We start from the raw sequence: 19,895 nt of genomic DNA, 5'->3' as shown, positions 1-19,895 counted from the left end.
TATAGAATGTATTTCTACGCATGATAAAATGCACAGTGAAATGATAATGTGGTGATCATTGAAACGTTTAGCCCTGTGATCTCTGCCACCACAGTAACACACCGACACAGAACTGCACTTGCACAGAGCCCTACCAAAACTATCATAGATCTACACGGGTCTCCAGTACATTCTGGCTGCAGAATAAGCATACATTGAGAAGAAATGCATTGCCTAAATAAAGATTTAATTGAAATATTCTCACATGGAGAGATGGCAGTGGATCTCTCTGTGATTTCCTATCTTCTGACATGACAGCTTTTTTTTTCATGTATGGTTTTGTGCCTTCAGAAATGTTTGTGTTATCAGGCTTTGCCATTTTTTAATCCTCTGACATTTAAGATACAAACATTTGTGCTGTTTAAGGACTGCCTGGAATGTTGCTAGTACTGCACTGATCAGCACAAGCAATGCTACATCCTGACCTGACCAGCAGCACTGAAAGGGCATGAACCAGATTCTCACAGGGAAATATAATAAGCTGGAGCGCAGGCCCCTTGGAGACATTTTGCTGTCTTGTAACCAACCATATTTATTCTTAATGATTTCACCTCCAAAGGAGTCATGTTTTCTTATTTATTGGATTAATCATAATAAAAATAAACCTAATAAATCTACTGAGCCAGTTCTTTGGGATTAGGTAAATGATCCCTATTGGTAATCTGGACAGAATCTACTTTATTTCTACCATTTCCATATTATGTTCCTCCTCTCAAATTAGATTTACTTTGAATTTTTAAGAAAGCTTGATTCTAGCTGGTTTTCTTATTGCTATTATACCCAAGTCATTGTATCATATGGTCTCCTAGAACCAGATAACTCTAGACTCTTTTTTTTCCTTTAATTTCTCTTTCTCTCTCTCACAGTTATTCCTCCTCAGAACAGACATCCTGGATGCTAATCAGCTGGCCAGCCTTGCAAGGACTGTACATCCCAACTACCTGTTTGAATTAGGCTCAGTGTCAGGCTATACATTAGAACCCTTCCCATGCTTCACTGCATGTGTGCATTTCATCTGCAGCTTTTAGCTGCTTGCACCAGGACCTCTTTTTACTGATATTTGACTTGAATGCAGAAAAGACAGCCTTAACAAGATAACAGATTATAATGCTTGCCTCAGGGTACACAGTCACAGTGATAGTGTCCTGTCTTTAATGCCCAACATTTGGGATATCTGGGACACTGCAGACGAAGAGTCCAGAGAGACTAATTGGAGCAGATAAGAAAGAATAATAAGACTGAGCTGAATTGCCCACACTCTGCAATCATTCTACATAAAGGCTGACCTGGTAAAAACAGGCCTTATTCTCCTCTTGCAGGGCTGGCTACACTAGAGTCACCTTGATTTACAAAGTAGTCGCACAAGTCTAAACTGATGTAAGTTAGATCAGAATCAGGCCAAATGTCTGCAATTGTGGTGGCTTTGGATGCTGGCTTAAATTGAAATGACAGATGCACTATCACATGGTGATCAGGAAATTTGTTCTGCTTTCTTTCCCAAATTGCTACTGACCCCAGCCATATCCTTATGTCAATAAGGAGGTGTGAAAACAGGAATCTGGGGAAAGAGTAGATTATTAAACAGCTTAGAGATGTCTTTTAAAATTGGGTTTGTTCCAGTAAGACTTAAATATCTGATAATCTTGCCTCAAAACTATTTTTACATTGCTAAAAGCAGTTATCTAAAATCCTGTGTTTTTTTCCCTGGCAGCTTCCTCTGCCTTTTCTTTTAATCATACAAAAACTAAATAGAGGGCTTTTCAGACAAAAAAAAAAAAAAAAAAAAAAAAAAAAAAAAAAAAAAAAAAAAAAAAAAAGCTAGATGCACTGTAAATAACAGACCCATTTCAAGCTTTATCTTCCATTGTGGCTTGTTAACTCCCTCTTCTAGGTGGACATAAGATTGACTAATCAAAGAAGCTTTTGAAGTTACAAGGGCTTTCATGGCAGTTATCATATAGTGGTGATTCTGTAACGGAAGGAGTTCAAGACAGAACTGAAAGTAGCCTGCTGCTTCACAAATCAACTCATTGACCCCTCTGACAGAGGAACTATAGCAAAGCAAAGTGTACTCTTTCAAAAAGTGGTACTTTTTTGGAAAGAGTAAATGCATAAGCCAGTGAAATGAAGAGTTTACAAACCCTGAGATCACAACTTTAGTAGAACCATTTTGCCAGTGATAATGTTGTAAAACTTCAAGAAAACATCTCAGAGTACTTCCAGCTAATATCCAAAACCTTGCATCCTGGCTTAGGTTGCTTTGTATGGTGGCTAATGCTACTTTTTCAAGACCTCTTTCTTGAGCAATTGCATCAGTAAAAATTGGGTTTTGACAGAATATGTGTACCTGCCCCAGGAACTTTCTGCTGAAGCAGCTATATTTGTCAGAGAATGTCTCAAAATACTCCTGACTGACATCCCAATGCCATAAATCTTTGTTTTCTATAGTCAAGACAGGCCTTGAGTGATCCAAGGTTATTCTACTGCAAGCAAGCTAGAGCAATTGAAGCTGGTTAAATCTTTTCTGTACTATGTAGAAAAGACACTCTAAAAAAAAAAAGAAAGAAAAAAGATTGATGATTCTCACTACTGGGGCATGAACATGTCATAGCTGAAATTCAGAAATCAAATAGAAGAGGTTAGTTAAATCCTTGCATACTCTATGAAGAGCCATTTTGAATGACTTCATATTGGGCTCCTACAACTACTTGAAAGGCAGTTTCAGACATAACAAAGTCATACTTTTTTAAGTAGTACTAAACAAGATAACAAGGGACAGCTGCAAGCTGTAGATTGGGCACTAGGAAAACCTTTTTCACTAAAAAAAGTAATGCAGCACTGGAACAAGTTACCCAGAAGTAACCCAGAAATCTCCAACCCTTGGCAGATTTCAAGACTCAGAAACAGACACAGCTGACCTGATGCAGTGGTGGCAATAATCCTGATCTGAGGGAAAGGTCAGAGCTCCAGAGGTCCCCAACTGTCCTGTGACAGTGGGAAACACAGAGCACTGGGGGGACTGGTTCAGAGAGGAGAATAAAGCTTTATTAACCTGTTGTCAGACTGAGAAAAAACAAGGAGGAGTCAGCCCTTCCCCCAGGTAGGAGAGGCAACAGCAGTGCTTCTGCCAGGCTGGGGAAAGGTAAACTGCAGGGGGGACTCTGGGCCACAGGGTGTAATAAAATGAGGAAGTGAGCTCTGAACCTCTTAAGTGAGATGTTGAGTATAATCACTTTTTCCAGCTGAAGGATTGGGATACACTGACCAAAGTTACTGTGGTGCAACATTCCTGCAGGTATGAAAACTGCTCTATGAAACTTATTCCTGATTGAAACATTTGTTTAGTACTGTTTGTGGGAAATATAGAAAGCGTTTGCTGGAACAACAAAATGGGACATCTTACTTTCCAGACATATGGCTTATAAGCACAAAAAATTTTCTTTTACAAAGAAAAACAAGCAGAATATCGTTTTGTGACTCTAATAATACCACTATAAGTTACATCTGGAGCAACATTTTAGTGTTTTTTTTTAATATTCTAAGTTATAAGCCAGAAGATTAAAGAAAAAAATTAGAGCATCTTTTACTTGTCTAAACTATTCTTACATAAGATCTGTTTCAGTTAAATAAAAATAGTAAAGACAGATATCTAAAATAGTTATTGGGTTTATTGAACCCAGGGCTTCTTTGAATTAGCTATCTGTTCACGTCTTGCTGCTTGACGCAGAGATATCAGGCTTGCCCCGGCATCAAATAGATAATTCAAATTCATTCAATTAACTAATTGATTCAAATAATTAATTGCCTTTTTAGTGTGAAGCCTAGATCCCTTTCTTCATTGTGGTCAATTTACACTATACCACCCAGACAGAGTGAGCTAAAACAAGCGTGACAGAACCTTTGAGATTCAGTCTAGTAGCACTGCGTGATCTTCTCATGACATAAAGCGGTCATATCAGCCAGCGTAGCTGTGGTTAAATGAGTGAACGCTCTGTTAGGTTGTCCGTATTTCCTAACCATCTCTTCCAGACACACTGACATTGCTCTGCCGTGAGCAGGAGATGTAAAACACACTACGAGGACAAAGGTACTGGAAAATACGAGATCTCTCACTCAGCTGTAGAGACTGTAAACGAGACATAGGAGGCTTCAGTCCAACGAAACTGAACTGCTGTAAAAAACAGTGAAGTTGGATCCAATCCAATGTGCTTTACAGTCTATAGTACCAGCTGATTTTTTGTGTTTATGTAGTTTTTGCCTCATACAAAACTCATCATAAGCCCATAAAATATTAATTATTACAATTTAAGAAAATGAAGAACAATAAACAAAGCGGAGGTCCATCCTAAAAGAACTAGATGTACTTTGCTAAACTTCCTGCATGCAGGGAAGAAAAAAAAAAGATGATTTCCAGCTAACTGTTTATGTCCTAAAGTCTTTGGCAGCCATGCCAATAAAAGCACTGAATAATAGTCTTAAAAGAACCATAACAAGACAATTTACGTGTTCAGCAGTTCTTTGTTATTTGAGATCCAGTAGTGTGCTTTATTTGCTGTCAGCTGCACTTTGGGGTGGCCTTTCCAAAGGAAATAATCCCATGAACAACATATCTGGCTCAGAAACAAAAGGGCTGCCAAGTCTGATCCACAGGTGATGAGTACTTGGCTGGCAACCAAACTTAGGGTAAATTAAAGACAATTAAAATGGACAAAATTGTCCATCTGCTTGTTCTGTTAATTTGGATAGAGTATAAAAAGGTGCTAATAATCTCTAAAGAGAAAGTATCACACTACATGCTGAAGACCAAATGTCCAGCAAAAACCTCCACTATACAGAACAAGCTGAAGCAAGAAGTCCTCACAACAGAAATCTAACACATTAATATGACAAGCTCCCTTATGTCCTCATGTTTAGTAGTAGTAAAAATAGCCAAATTCTTCAGATCTCTCAGAATCTCTTCAGATCCACTGTGAACTATAAATTGTGGTCCTTGAATATAACATTTTTTGTTTTTAACTGAAGTGCCTAAAAGGAAAGCAAGCAAAGTAAATTTAGGAAACTCTTAAAAATACAAATCAGTCTGAGATTAGAGTATATACTGAGATAATATGTGTGAGCATCTTCTGGGTTCCTACATGTGCAGTTTACATAAATGTATGTCCACTGAAAAGTAACTACTGTATCAAGAATGAGGGATATGAATAACAAAACATCAAATCACTTAACTATGATATTTTTATAACAGAGATTCAATTTCTATCACAAAATATAGCACAGCAAAAAACAAATTGTTATTTTTTTCCTAGCTGACACCCACATGCACACCAACTCCTTCAAATTGGCCAATAGATAGCAATATTCAACATATGGCAAGTGGGATACCCAAATTGAAATTCTTGCTTTGATTCAAATCTATGCTTCAGCTAAATCAATGTAACAGCTTTCTGCTGTCCAAAATGAATCCATCTGTCCTCTGTCATGTGTTCATACTCATTCCTTGCCATGACCCTGTAACACACTGGTTCAGGAAACTAAGGCAAAAGATCGTTCATTTTCTTGCAGGTGCTGTGTCTTTGCTGAGTGAGCTCCCTGAACTCCTACTCCGTCCTTTGCTGTGACCCCAAAACACACTGGTTCAGGAAATTAAGGCAAAAGATCATTCATTTTCTTGCAGGTGCTGTGTCTTTGCTGAGTGAGCTCCCTGAACAGGCTCGCTATGGGGCCAGCTAAGCACACAGGAACCGCTGGCACTCGTGAAGCAGTCAAGCGCGCGGTGCGACATGAACAGGAAGGGAAGCAGGACTGCCTCTGTCAGCAGCAGCCAGTGGGCAGGTTTCCTTAGGGCTGTCCTAAAGGTACATCTTCAGTCCTATGCTATTTTAGCCATTTGTCTATTTGCAAGCTGATGCCAGAAACAGTGGTTCCACCTTGCTATCTCGCCTGTCCATACCTTTGCCTACCCCTTCCCTTCTGCCAAGACCAGTATTCAGGCAGCCATGCAAAGAGCCATGTTAGAAAGCGCAATCTTTGTTTTTTTCTTTTTTTTTCTCCTGTTAAAAACATATTGAGAAAAACAGAAAGAATGAAGTAATGCTTAAATAGTGTTTAAATCACCACTTATGTCAATGAAAGTTCAGAACATTCAACTTTATGCAGGAGCAGGGCTCCTGTGACCTGAATCCATCTGTAGCAAAAAGGTGTCACAAAAAACCAAACAAAAAAAACAAACAAACAAACAAAAAAAACAGTCATTACTAAGACACTCATTTTTGTATTTTTGTCTCATAAGAGGATTAAACAGAGATGGACTAATCTCTGTAAGCAAAAGACATTTTGGCTGAGCTGGGATATGTTTAGCACAGTCTCCCACAGCCACTGAACTGACTGTATCAGTTCTCTGGATACAGAATTTACCTGCCCAGCGCTACTCTAATCTGAGTCATGCTTGATAGCTCAGGAGGGTCTGAACCTTTCTGCATTACTTACAGGATAGCAACACCAGGGGTTTGGCCAATCCAGGTATACGCTACTCAAAAGCGGTTTTAACCCACAGTTTTTTTTGGTTCTTAATCTTTACCAGTTCCTCTTCCAAAACACAGAGGGGAATAAGAAGAAGAAAGGAAAGCAAAACAACACTTGTTCCTCAAGTAGCCAGCCTCAGCATGGTAATAAGCGTTTCAATAGACAGGGCCAACATTTTATACATATTTAGACATTTATACTGCAACAAAATAGCAAAGAATGTGTAATATAAAAGGCAATTCATTTCTATTGCATGGATGTCAGTCATTTTGCTAAAACATAAAGCCACTCATATAGCTCCTTTCTCTATTTGCATCAGTAAATTGTAGCTACACGCAATGTAAGAAAGTAGTATAGAAAAATGGCAGGGCAATGTAACAGCTAAAGAGAATTTTAAGTAGCTTATGTTTTCAAAAAAATCCATCATCTCAGTGCATGGTTTAATTATCTTCCTCCCATGCACAGCATTAGTAGAGAAAAATACATTGCTTGGATCATTTCATAGGATTTGTACCAAATCTCTGGAAAAGGTTTGTGACAAATCTTTCTACTACACCAAGCTCTCTCACAACACAGAAGGCGTAACTTGTGACTCCAGTAGTCAAGCCCACAGATTTAAAATGTACTTTTCTTGAAAAAAAAGTGAGATTCTGATACTCACAGAGAACAAGCACAAAAAGTAGCAAATATATTACAGGCTTTCATTTTCTGAAAAAATAGACTATTTATAATATCACTTATCCCTCAGGCTGGTTATTAACCCCTATGTTTGAGGAGAGAAAGGTTATTATCTGTGGATATGTTCTAGGGGCAGGAGGGGAGGGCTGGCTGGGTTTTAAAAGATTTTTCTAAATGTGCCTATCTTCATGCACACAGCTAGTTTACAAGCACATTCCCTTAACCTCAGGAGGTCGGGCTTACACGGAGCCAGCCGTTCCTGAACTCCGCCATTCCAACTCAAAGTTATTTGACTCTGCAAAAATGCAGAGCAAACAAACCAATCATATTCTTATCAGTCCGAGTCCCCACAGCTGTGCATCTTTCATTTTTATTGCTGAGCAGTTTGGGATTATTTTTAAGCCACACTAATTAACAAGATGCAATGAAGTACTTGTTAAGATTTCTCCGGAAGAAACCCAAGGGCTATTATTTCGACTAGAAGGCAATCTTACAAATAGAGTTGCTACTGTTCGGGAGAGATTAGTGTGCCTCCAGCATCATTGAAATAGTGATAGCTGGAGGTATACATGCAGTGAAGGCATGAACATGGCACGAGCAACTAGACAGGACTGCAAATAAGGTTGTACTGCTAATGAGGAACTGGGGGAATCGGAGCATGAGGAAGAGCTAATACTAAATCAATTTAAGATGGCTTCCTATTTCAGCACTGCCCAATTCTAACTGCTTCAAAGGGCTAAATGCCTTCCAGTATCCACATTAACAGCATTAAACCTGCTTCAAATCTCACTGGAAACTTTCTGCCCTCAAATCTGGATTTCTAACTGTTTTGTTCTGTCCAGTTCCTCTAAGAGCAAGTGCTTGTATTTCACATAATAATACTATTTAAAAAAAGAAATGTTAATCACTACTTGCAAGATATTCCTGTAGCAAATAGAAAGACACAGGTGAGCTATGTGTTATCTTCTAATAACCCACACAATTTAACACTAAACATACATATAATAGAAATAATACTGGAATGAATCCAATATTTCAAACATTTTTGTTCTTTCTTTTCCAAGGAAAAGCAGATAATTCAGTAAAAAATAAATCAGCACTAAAACTCTAAAATGGTAATACTTGAATCAGACTTGAACTATGAATGACATTCTCCCAGCTATGAAACCTGGAAAAATGCTCTCAGTGAAAGAGAAGAACAAAATGCCTGAGAAGGAAAAAACAGCAGGTTTTGTCTGAGGGTTCTCCAATACATCACTTCTTGGCAAGATTATATATCAAGTTACATTTCATTCTTATTTTGTGGCTAATGTGGGACCTCCAGCATTATTAACTCTTTCTGAAGTCTGCTCTGCAAGGCCTTGAATGGCTACTGTTAATCTGACACGATTTCCAGAGAGGAAGGAGAAGGTGATGGAAAGTGGCCTGCACTCCAGAGCTTGTCACATGCTCCAGGGAAGAGGCAGAAGAGGACCTGTGCCTGTACACCCATTCACAGCCTGTTCCTTGAGTGTACTCCTGTCTTCACTAGCAGCCCGTGGTGACCTGCTGGCAGTGAACAACGAAGGCTGCAGAAGCAGGGCTTGCTCTCTTCTCGCTCTGTTAACCTTCACCAAGAGACCAAGTAACACCTTACACTGCTAAAGGTAAATCCACTCAGAGACCTCTATTAAAAGAACTGTGCCATGTTCTGAAGCAGCTGATTGAAGGATAGAATCTATTAGAGATTAAGATGGGACTAAACAGTATTTATTAATTCTCTGTAGGCTTCAAATGAAGTCAAGATGATCAAGGAAACTCCCTCTCCACCCTCCACTACCTCAAAGCTTCTCACCTCAACCACATCACCTAATAAAGCTCCATGCCAGCCTAAATTCTTTCATAGCGCTTATTTGGCCAAAGTTAACCTTTTTTTTTTTTCTTTTTTTTTGGCAGTGAACAATCTTAGAGAGAAGCCTTTCTGGTGTGAGGGAAGAAAGGATGGTGCTAATTCACTGAAAAACCCAGGGACTACATTCAAATGGTTTAACTGGAAGGTCAAGCCAGTCTGTGCACTGTTAAAATAAAAAAGCAGACTACTTAATATAGCTAAGCAAGGTTTAAAATTAAAACTCAGTGGAAAGTGCCTTTTTTTCCCTAACATATGCGAATTCTGTGAATGCAGTTGGAGTTGCTCACATTAATTTATTATTTATCAAACTGGTCAAGTATCATTTGAATATATTATTTTGGAAAATGTTAATGAGTTATATGATTATTAGAGCTCCAGCTGGTCAAAAATTAGTCCCCAGTGAAAAGGGAAGACATTCGGTTGATGTAAACTGGCTTAGCTCCCTTCAAACACATGAAGCGACACTGATTTATCCAAGCCAAGAATCTTCTTAGAGCTCAGACATATTTACAAGCCTTCTGCTGCTTCTATCTTTTTTCCTTAAGCCATTCTTTTAATAATTACAAACACATTTCAGCTAGTAGTTATTCATTAAATACTCATCAGGAATATTATTTTTCATATTAGCTACAGATTGACCACAAGAGAGACCATTATTCTGTTTCCTAATGGGATGATTTCCACATTCAAAAGCTTTCAAAAACACTACATGAACAATTTTAGTCCAAGTGCTTGTGTGTATATAAGTTTGTGCAAATACTTGCATGCCAAAATATATTGACAAGAATGTCCACAGCCAATTTCCTGTATTTTATTGGAAACATTTATTCAATAAAAAAATCTACTGAAAGCTAATCTGATCACTATATGGAACAATTTTAATTAATATGAAATATGTTTGCTAATGCTTTCTGTAGCAACTACCAAATACTGTTTATAAGGCAGAGACTGAATTTTAAACAGCAAAGAAATTAGACCCATGAAATGAGATAATTGGTGATCCTTCTATCATCTTATTTTTTTCTGTCCAAAGCTGAAATTCAGTTAGGAGCCAAATATAAATTAGCATTATTCTGTTTTTTTTATGTCTTAAGGCATTACATGGTAGTTACATAATACCAGATTGAATAAGCTCCCCATCTCCCTCCCCTCACTGTCAGCTGTACAGTCTCCTTTGCACCAGCTATGGAACAAATGTACCTGACCATTCAACTCACTAATCTAGCCAAACAACCTAACCTCATTAAAAAAAATGTGAATAGCTTTCTAGTGAGTTAGTGAATTGAAACATCAACCCATCTGGTTGCACCAGAGCCAGTGCAAAGCAGAGTGTGAGGACGGGTGCTGAGGGCTGAGGGTGGGGGATAAGCAGAGAAAAGGCAAAGCAAGGTTGCCTTTTAGTGACCACACTGGGCTGGCTTAGTGCATAACGTCTCCCCACACTTACAGCAACTATCAGAAAGGAATACGGTCGCTTTGCTTACACACGGGCCATCAGAAGCTTGTGTACATGTGCCTGCAACGTAGTGTCCCTGGCAAGTATTAAATAGATTCTCACTTCCAAGATGTTTCCTGGAGATGTGCTTCTAAAATATTTAGAGATACCCAAACTCTTCTGACAAAAGCCTTTTGTGTGCCACCCTGTTTCTCTGACAGGTGGGAAGGTAATCTGATAGAATAGAAATCACAGTAGAAATAAGGCCATCTCCTTCAGTTAAAATTAGTTATGGTCCACTGTTTCTAGTCCACTTTGATGTATGAATATGTGCAAGATTCACATAAACACCAGCAACCATAATGAAGGTGTTTCTTAGACTAGCTGAGTGTTTTCTCATCTTCCCACTTCCTTGGCCAAAAGAAACCTTTGTCAAAGCATGATTGTTTTGCTTGTTTTTAAGCAGAGTTGAACTAGGCTCCCTTCATTCTAAGGGTCACATTTACTTAAAATCATCTTGCTGCAACTGAAAAAAAAACCTTTGAAATAAACATCCTCAATGCTGAAATTTTCCAAGGGGCAAAAAACCAAAGAGCAGCTTGAACGCAGCACGGAACGCTGAGAGACAAAACAGCAGATGATTTAACAGAAAAAAAAATAAAAATGAACTGCATGCGCTGTGAAGCAGTAAGCTGCTTAGAGCAGAGGTGCCGATCACCAGTGCATGCCCAGCACCATGTTTCTATAGGAAATAAACAGCTGTGAGGAATCATAAGAATCAATGAGCCAGATCCTCAGTGAAGCCGAGCCTGCATAGCACTACTGGTTTCTGCTTTGCTGCACGATTTACCTCAGCTGACATTCAAATTTTGCTAGTCTAGGGCAGCAGTTTGCCTCCGCGCCACACCAGCGCCAGTGGCCTTGCAGGAGCTGCACCTTCTGCTCCTCTCCCTGTGCCAGCCCGGGTCACCCCCAAACCCTCCCCGCAGACCTGCTGCAAGGACCACGCGAGCACTCAGGTTCGGTGGGGCTGGGAGGTGGCTGGGGGGATCCACCTGTATGTTTTGACTGATCCACTTTACAGCAAAGTTCACGTTTGGGTGGATGGGCCCAAATGACAGAGAAATAGGTTTGGGGCTAGGCAGTTGATGGGCAGGAAGGGCCAGGACCTGCTTGCACTACCGTTGTCATCTAAGCCTGGACTGAGCCATGACTTTCCGCTGCCGCATATTTTTTTTGATGATTTAGATCTGTGCAAAGTAGCTGTAGTACGTTCCTGTCACAGCCCACATGAGAATGTCTCCGGTTTGCAACAGCTTCCAAATTTTGTTTTGCTTTCTCACAGAAAATGCTACACAAAACTTTTCAAATAATTTTGAAAAATAGAACTGGCTTAGAGGATCTGTTTTTCAGAACAAACAGATCAGATTTCTGTTCAAGTCTTTGAGTCTTAGACACCATCTTATGGAAAATATAATTGATTTCAATTAATTTTAAAAATATTTCTGCTTCTAGAAAACAGGAAAAAAAAATCTCTGTAAGGGACCTGAACACAGCTCCAGCCATCTTCTTTTTTTAACAGCACTTTTTTAACCTGTGTGATATAAGTAAAATATTTTGGGGAAAATTAGCCTTCCTTGTTCCTTTCAAAATAATCTTACTGATATGACACTGCTTCCTATGTTGCCACAGCTACGAAATGTCAGCTAGGATTTCTTTCCCAAAGGGATTCTGTTCTTCTCAGAAAGAAAAAAAGAAAGTCAACTGCAACGTATCCCAGTGGAATTACATTAAGAAATCTTTTTCTAGCATTGGCAGAGTCTAAGAGTCTATCTGAAGCCCAGCGTGATGCAGTCTCTGGGTATTACATCACTGCAGTTTGCTCCCAGTTTCATTAAAATAACTCCACCCTATTTTAGTGCAGTAGGGCTAAAGTTCATCCCAAAGGTACCACAAATTCCTTAGCACTGATCATGTTAAAAGGGACCTGTCCTTAAGCACTTTATTATAACTCTATTTGAAGTACTTTCTTACAACACAGTCCCTAGTTCTTCTTCCTTATAATGAAAAAAAACATTGAATTATTTAAAGTTTTAAAGACAGGGCTTAGTAGTTCTTTCCTCTCTAGATTTTTGTCATTGCTTTCTTCTCCAGCATCTTAGCAAAGTGGGGAGGGGACTGGAACAGGATAACTAGACATCTGATACATGCAAGTCCAGGATCCTGAGAGCAGGTGAACCTGGCTTTCTTTAATTAAAGACACGCTACTTGTTACCCAGGGCCTTCAAGCGTGAGGATTGCTATTAGACCTTTGCATTGTAAAACCAGAGGATCTACAGGGATAATTGTTCAGTCTTTAACTGTTTGTAATGTTTATCTAAAAAGCCTCAATCCAGATTCCACTTGACAAACAAACTGCCACTACAGATCAAGTTATTCTTGTTACTTACGTGACAAAATAATTCATGAAGGGAGTTATAACTGTATCTGATTTTCATCCAGCCAGTTGCAATTTGTAGCATTTAGGAAATAGTAGTATGAAATACCTGAGGCAGAAAATAAAGGTAGTTGAAAAACAATAATAAAAATAATAACAAAAAGTACCTGAGGAATCTTTAAAATTAGTCAGTCTATGGACGTGCAGTGTTTCTACAGGAAATTTGGAGTAAATATAGTTCTACTTCTACTATGAAACTAGGAAAAGTGGAATTTGAAAGTCAGGTAAAATATATCAACAGGATAAACAAAGTTTTCAAGAAGATGGATACATAGCTGTCTCCTTAAACTCCAAAATGCTTTTACCAAAGGCCATCAGTGCTATTGGGCTAAATCCAAGGAAGACCCGAGGTGCAAACAAAGCTCCTAAAATCCAAAGTTGTAATCCAGAACATGCCCATTTTGGCTGCTGCCTGAACTCATTGGGCATCCAGGGTGCTGTATCTACTCAGGTTCAGGACTGCTCTAGTCTTAGCACCCGGCACCCACGCAGACCACGCACCAGTCAGCAATTAGACATTTTCCATATAAGATCCCAAAGCACCTGGCCATATGAGCAGGTCTCGGAGCACACTTATCTCATTTTGGCAGGTTCAAGTTTCCCTCAAAAACTACAGATGTTTTATCTTTAGGGAACCTCGTGGTTCTTGTATTTCACACATCAGGTCAGTGATTTGCCTACTAATTGAAAGATAATCAGAAGAGCTCACACCGTGATACTCCTTTGTCAGAAGAGTGCTTTCCTCACTGGAATATAAGCTAGTCTGAGATAAGGACATTTTCTAACCATCCAGAAGCTATTCAGAAAAGACTGCAGGGTTCATGGGAACCGAAGGAGCCAGAATACAGCAGATTACCATTCCGTAAGCTTGTTGTCACACATTCCTATGGAAGAACAGAGGCTCCTAGCTAACTTTTGTTTCTAGAACAGTATTTGCATTTTGTATGCATTTCACAGTCATTAGATAAAATGATTGAATCATCCCTGAAAAATTAATATCCTGATTTTCAGGTCAAGATTAGACTTTTTTATAGTCAAGTGGGGAAGACTGAAGCCCCCTTCAGGTGCCGTGCACTTGTTCCCAGCCACATGACATAATAGTCATGCAACTGTTTTATAAGTTTATTGGAAAGAAGTTACCACCTAAAATAGTACATAGCATATAAAAGGGAGCTCTCGAGGTTGCCAGATAATACGGTCATGAACAGAGCACTGCAAAGCTATTCAGCAATCCTTGATCATAAATGGTGCCAATAAAGCAGAATAAAACCTGCTCAGCTTAAGGTTCTTATCCCTACATATGATACATAAGGATACATATGATATTTATGAGTCATTGAGACATAATTGTAATTGTTTTAATTGAATGACCTAAATTATTGAAGCTCTCTTTTTTGCTTCTCATTTTATGGCAAAAACAAAACTGAGATAGTATCTTTTTTCCTTCAGCTGTTAATATTTCATGCTAAAAAACTTAAATATTTATGCATGTTGGGAAAAGTAGAAGTTATTTTATGTCAAAATGGTCTCACTTCAGAAAGATAGTTTGGCCTTCATAGTTACTTCTAAAACAAACAAGTTTGAACACTTTCTTTTTACTGCAAAATCTGCTCTCATGCATTATTTCCACTGACAGATAAAAGGCCACAGGGTTAAGAATTCAACCTAGTCCATTTCACAGATCTTCAGTTCAAAGGGTATTTTTAAAGTACAAGACTTTGATTGCTCTTTTTTTTCCCCATGAAATCAATTGGGTCAGGTTTAGATGTGAAATTAAATACTAATCAAAAGAACCATGATGCTGAAACAGAGAGGTACAGAAACACTGTCACTGACTTTCTTAATCTTGACCTCAGAAAGTCTTGTGCTACTTTCACTCTAAAATATACAAACTAAAGAATTTTTCTGCTGTTAGTTAATAAAAATTTATATACCACATATCACAGCATGAAGTGTGAACCAGCATAGAAAGTTTTATGCTTTATTTAAATGCTATTCTTATGGTTTATGAGCTTTTAGTATGTAAAAATAATAATAAAGAGAAGGATCCATTTTCTGTATGTATTTTGGCCAGATACTACCAAGCTGCACTGCTTTGGTTTTACTCTAACATTGAAGAGTCTGATTACATTATGCACGAGCAGCAGAGTGGATTACTGAAACAAGTAGTCCTCCCCTGGAGCCTTAAAGGCAAGGAACAATCCCAAACTAAAGGACTTAGGTAGAAATTAGGCTCTAGGGCCCAAATTGTCATCTTAAACCTCTTAGCCCAAATAACACCTGAGAATGGCCACCTTCAGATTTTCTTCTTCCTCTGCATTTCCCTGATGGCAAGTTTGGGGTAGTTCAACACTGGCAATTTTAGGCAGGTGTCTGCCACATGCTGGCTGCTTTGGAGCTGCTCTGAGATGCCTAGAGGGGCCACAGACAAACTTTTGCTGACTCTTACTGTAGCAGATACAGAATTTACCTCGTCTTCCATCTCACACTCCCAACCCACTTGTTCTACATCTCTGCCAAAAGGTCGCCTTCCCAAAGCAATGTCAGCAGACAGCAACAGTGCTTGCACCTTAGCCACTACGCTGTATGATCCATCACATCAAGGATCCAGCTCTTTTTCTTAGGGCGGTTTAGCTGGGTAGCTCTCAGGGACATCCCCAGTTGCTCAACATTTCTCCCACCTATGGCAATCACCCTGCAATAGGCCCCCTTGGCTGCCAAGGTTTGCAGCTGTTATCAGTATCAAGTGGGGGCAGTTCAGAAGCAAATAAACGTCCTTTTCAGCACTCCCTGCCAACCTTTTATCTGAGAACAGGACAGACAGATGGTGGTGGACACCATTTTTAGCAGCAGCAGCTAAATCTGCCTGCAAACACGAGTCAAAGGCATTATGAGTCTAAGTTACAACATCAAGTTATGTTCTGAGGCAGCTTTGGTGCAGGTACATTTTGCCTTTGTGAGCTCTGATCTGGAGATTAGGAATTCCTACAGAAAAGCAGAACAGACAGCTAGAAATAGTAATTTCCTAAACTGCCACAATCAGATTTTCCGAAATCATATGTAGCACCCTTTGTCTTCTGTAAATCAATCCTAGGTACATGATACATAATGTTCTGGATTGCATTCAAGGGGAGAGGCATCTAAAATTTAGTTACTATAGCACCAGCCAAAGAAATCTGTTGCTTCTTTTTAATGTAAGTCAAGATAATGGCCAAAATAGCACAGCCCAGAATCCCAGCATCATCTGCACCAATGGGAGTTGGAATTTTGTTTTTACCATTCCAGGGTACCCCTAACATTTTGAATTTGCACACTGAGGCCAAAGGTAGTGTTGCCTGGGTCACCCTAAAACTGTCTCAGGGCGTGATTGCACTGATGCTTTAAGACCACCTTGCTGTAAGGGACACTCAAACCAATCCACACTTTCAATTAATTTTCAGCAGGATCTACAAGCAGTTTCAACTCATCAGTCATCTGTACAGACACTAATACTAGCTCAGGAAGAAGGATGGAAATGCCTGCACAAAGGGCTTTTTGTAGTGAGAGAATGCACTCCTGGCGCTCAGGAGCATGGATTCCCATCACTATTATCCAGGCATGAAATCTTACCAACAAGCAACAGCTGAGCTACAGCAGCATTTATGTAGAAACCTAGGTAAACTTTCTGGAAGCTAAAAATTCTTCATGCTGCCACATCTCTATTTCTTAAGCTAGTCTGGCCTCTTTCAGACTAGCTTAGGTGTATCACTCACTCTTTTGACTATAATATGGATTACAGAAACATGAAAAAGAACATGGCAAAACAGATACAACTCAGCCAACCTCAGCTGGAGATACTATGTCACTTGCAGCAATACTTTAAAAAATGACAAACTCTAGGGCAGGTTCTATTTAGAAATCACGTAAGTTATATTTCTGAGGTTTCTTTAAGTATGTATGTATGTGCATACATGTACACGTACGTTGGAAAAGAGAGAGAGAGAGGCACAGATTATTCACAAAATCTCTTCATTGTTCTCTGTCATTTCATACAAAAGGAGACAGATACTGTTTTCATATCTCACTCTAGGCTTTAGAGAGAGAGAGAGAAGCGTCATCAGACCTAAAGTTTCTATTTGGGTGTTCTACCATAACATTAACTAAGTTCTGGCCAGATTAAATGTTTCATCTTTGGTTAGATAGATGTAAACTCTCAACTGACTTTTTTGCCCTGGATTTGGTTAGTTACAAGCCTAAATAGTATGGCTGGAGGTGGTAGATGAACTGGCAAATGCTATAACATTTACATTTCCTAACAGTGGAAGCATCACAGGCATCAAGTATCTGAAGGGAGTACCTGAAGGGAGGGTACTCAAGGGGATGGGGACAAACTCTTTTCAATTGTCCCATGTGACAGGACAAGAGGCAATGGGCAGAAATTGAAGCACAGGAAGTTCCGCCTGAGCGTGAGGGGGAATTTCTTCACTGTGAGAGTGATGGAGCCCTGGAACAGGTTGCCCAGGGAGGTTGTGGAGTCTCCTCTGGAGATCTTCAAGGCCCGCCTGGATGCAACCCTGTCTAATGTGCTCTAGGTGACCCTGCTGAGCAGGGGGGTTGGACTAGATGATCTCCAGAGGTCCCTTCCAACCTTATCAATTCTATGATTCTATGAATAGCTTGTGAACACTGCAGTATCTCTTTAGACTGGATCTAGAGCTCAATTCACAGAGATACTGAATTCAACATCAAAACTTTGTACTTCACAGCTTGAATTCTAAGATATTTGAATTTGAAGGAGTCAGAGTCCCAAGAGCTTAGAAAGGAGTATATATATATATATATATATATACAGGAAAAATTTCTTTTCATCAATTTCTCCATAGAAGAAAATCTATATTCATGCTCCAGATCAATGTAACAAAATATTAATACCTTTGTGAATACTAGAAAAGGGGGAGAAGAGACTAACAGACATGAAAGCTTCATTGCTTGGGTTGTATGAGCTAATTTTAGGGTATTTTAAGAAATTTCCTTATCTACATTTTATTCCAGATAAAGAGTTCTCTCTCTACAAATTTTAATTTTTTTTATTATTATTTTGTATTATGTGATTTCTAAAGGATGACTGCAGTGATGAGCACACTTTCCGAGAAGCACAGGTCGAGATCTGAGTACAAACTCTAGAACTGTAGGAATATTGCCTTTAATGGAGTTACATAGGTTCATTTCTAAGTCATGTTTTTTATGTAGGAATACCACTTACAGAACTCCTATTCTCCTTTCAGGAAACAGATTTTCTTTCTGCTAAACAAACAATTAATCTAGTTCTGCCATCTAACTGTTTCTGCCCTGAAGTAGTCTTAGCTGGAAGTTTGTTATATATAGTCTTTTTCATACAATAGTTCTTGTCAACTTACCTTTACAAAGAATCCAAGCATAGATTTACGAAGAAACCTGAACAAGTGCATGGGCCGGTGGATAATGTGCAGTTCAACATTAGATGCCTGTGAGGTTTTCCATGTCTTCACCATATATTGCTTATATGTTCCCTTTTTGTTACAGGTTTTATCAAGCAGGCAGCTAGGCAGGTCTGAACACATGGATCAAAGCATAGAAAATCTTGGTATAAAGAAACTGCTTGGGATTTGCAGATTCCCACAATGTCTCTTCTAATTGCATTTTCACCTCAACTGATTTGCCTGCAATTAACAGTTCTGCCTCCCCTGTCTCTGATACTGGCTTAATACCTCAAGAAGACAGATTGTTGCAAAAATTGCTCTTGGCTTGAAGAAGAAGGATGAAGACCTAAGCGCGCTTACGAAAGAGCAGGGAGAAGAATTCCTTCCTCTGGCTTTGTAGCAGTGTAATAATATATTTGTACTTGTATCTTTATAGAAATGAAGGCCAGGGAGCTCCGTGATGGGTAGCTGTTAACAGTCAGATATTATCATTTTCCCCCAGACATCTCATCTCCGATCTATGCAGATAACATACATTAGTCATTTACTACAGCCTCATTTACATAGAGCACAATGAATTACAATGACTCCAAGGTCTTGGTTATTTAGGAGCAAAAGTAGACAAAGCCACACTCACATGGGGTTTGACTGGCAAGAATTGCTTTGATGAAATAACTTCGGATACTTTCAATTATAAAATTTCATCCTTCCATAACTCTTACCAAGCTATGTTGATGCCAAGAGCCATTAATCCATAACAAAGCAGCAAAGTGACAAAAAAGTGAATTTAATAGCCATGTCACAAGTCATTTCACAAGCAGCTTCATTCCCTTTCCTGCAAACACGTTGGAAAATCTTAATCTAACAGAAACAAGTCCTAACACCCACATCTCTCTCAGCCATAGGAGCAAACTATTTTATGCATACCTCAACTCCCCAAATAGTTTTCTTATCACCTAATGGAACTCTGTCTTCCATCTCTCTCGTGTACCTACATTTGCTTCGCTTGTAATATTTAATTCTGCATGCTAAAAGAGTAAAAAGCAGTTTTGATAAAAGATCTCCAAGCCTGTTACTTGTATAACGAGCAGAGATCAGGCAAGAACTGGGATTACTAAGTAACCAGATCAGACGGAGTGGGAGTCAGCCCTCCCACTCCACAGCAAGCCAAACATAGGAGATACGTGTTTAATGAGATTGGCAGTGGCTGCTACAATTGGGTGGGGAGGATTTAATAGCTAACAGCATGCCAACTTTAAAAGCAAACACCCTAGGGTAAACATGCAGACAATGAGGCTGTTTCAATTTTGTGTAGCCCCTGGTTTTGATCACAGGACAGCCTGCTCCTTCTGCCCTTCTCTGTTTACCTGTGCTGCCATGACTACCTCCCTTCAG

The 19,895-nt window shown here is 39.2% G+C and overlaps 1 long non-coding RNA gene across 3 annotated transcripts in view; it reads right to left on the bottom strand.

Annotated features, from left to right (window-relative positions):
* LOC134136064 (uncharacterized) overlaps nucleotides 1-19,598 on the bottom strand; it is a 42,741-nt gene extending 23,143 nt beyond the window's left edge. For all 3 annotated transcript variants that reach the window (XR_009957418.1, XR_009957419.1, XR_009957417.1), the window contains exons 1-3: nucleotides 19,428-19,598; nucleotides 18,459-18,631; nucleotides 13,016-13,111 (exon numbers count right to left, since the gene is read on the bottom strand). This is a non-coding gene — a long non-coding RNA (uncharacterized LOC134136064). The remainder of the gene's footprint in view (nucleotides 1-13,015; nucleotides 13,112-18,458; nucleotides 18,632-19,427) is intronic.
* Nucleotides 19,599-19,895: the final 297 nt, after the last annotated feature.

Source organism: Rhea pennata, chromosome 2, assembly GCF_028389875.1.
Source record: "Rhea pennata isolate bPtePen1 chromosome 2, bPtePen1.pri, whole genome shotgun sequence".
Taxonomy (NCBI): domain Eukaryota; kingdom Metazoa; phylum Chordata; class Aves; order Rheiformes; family Rheidae; genus Rhea; species Rhea pennata.
Note: the sequence above shows the minus strand (reverse complement) of the source record. Positions and strands in the feature narration are given on the sequence as shown.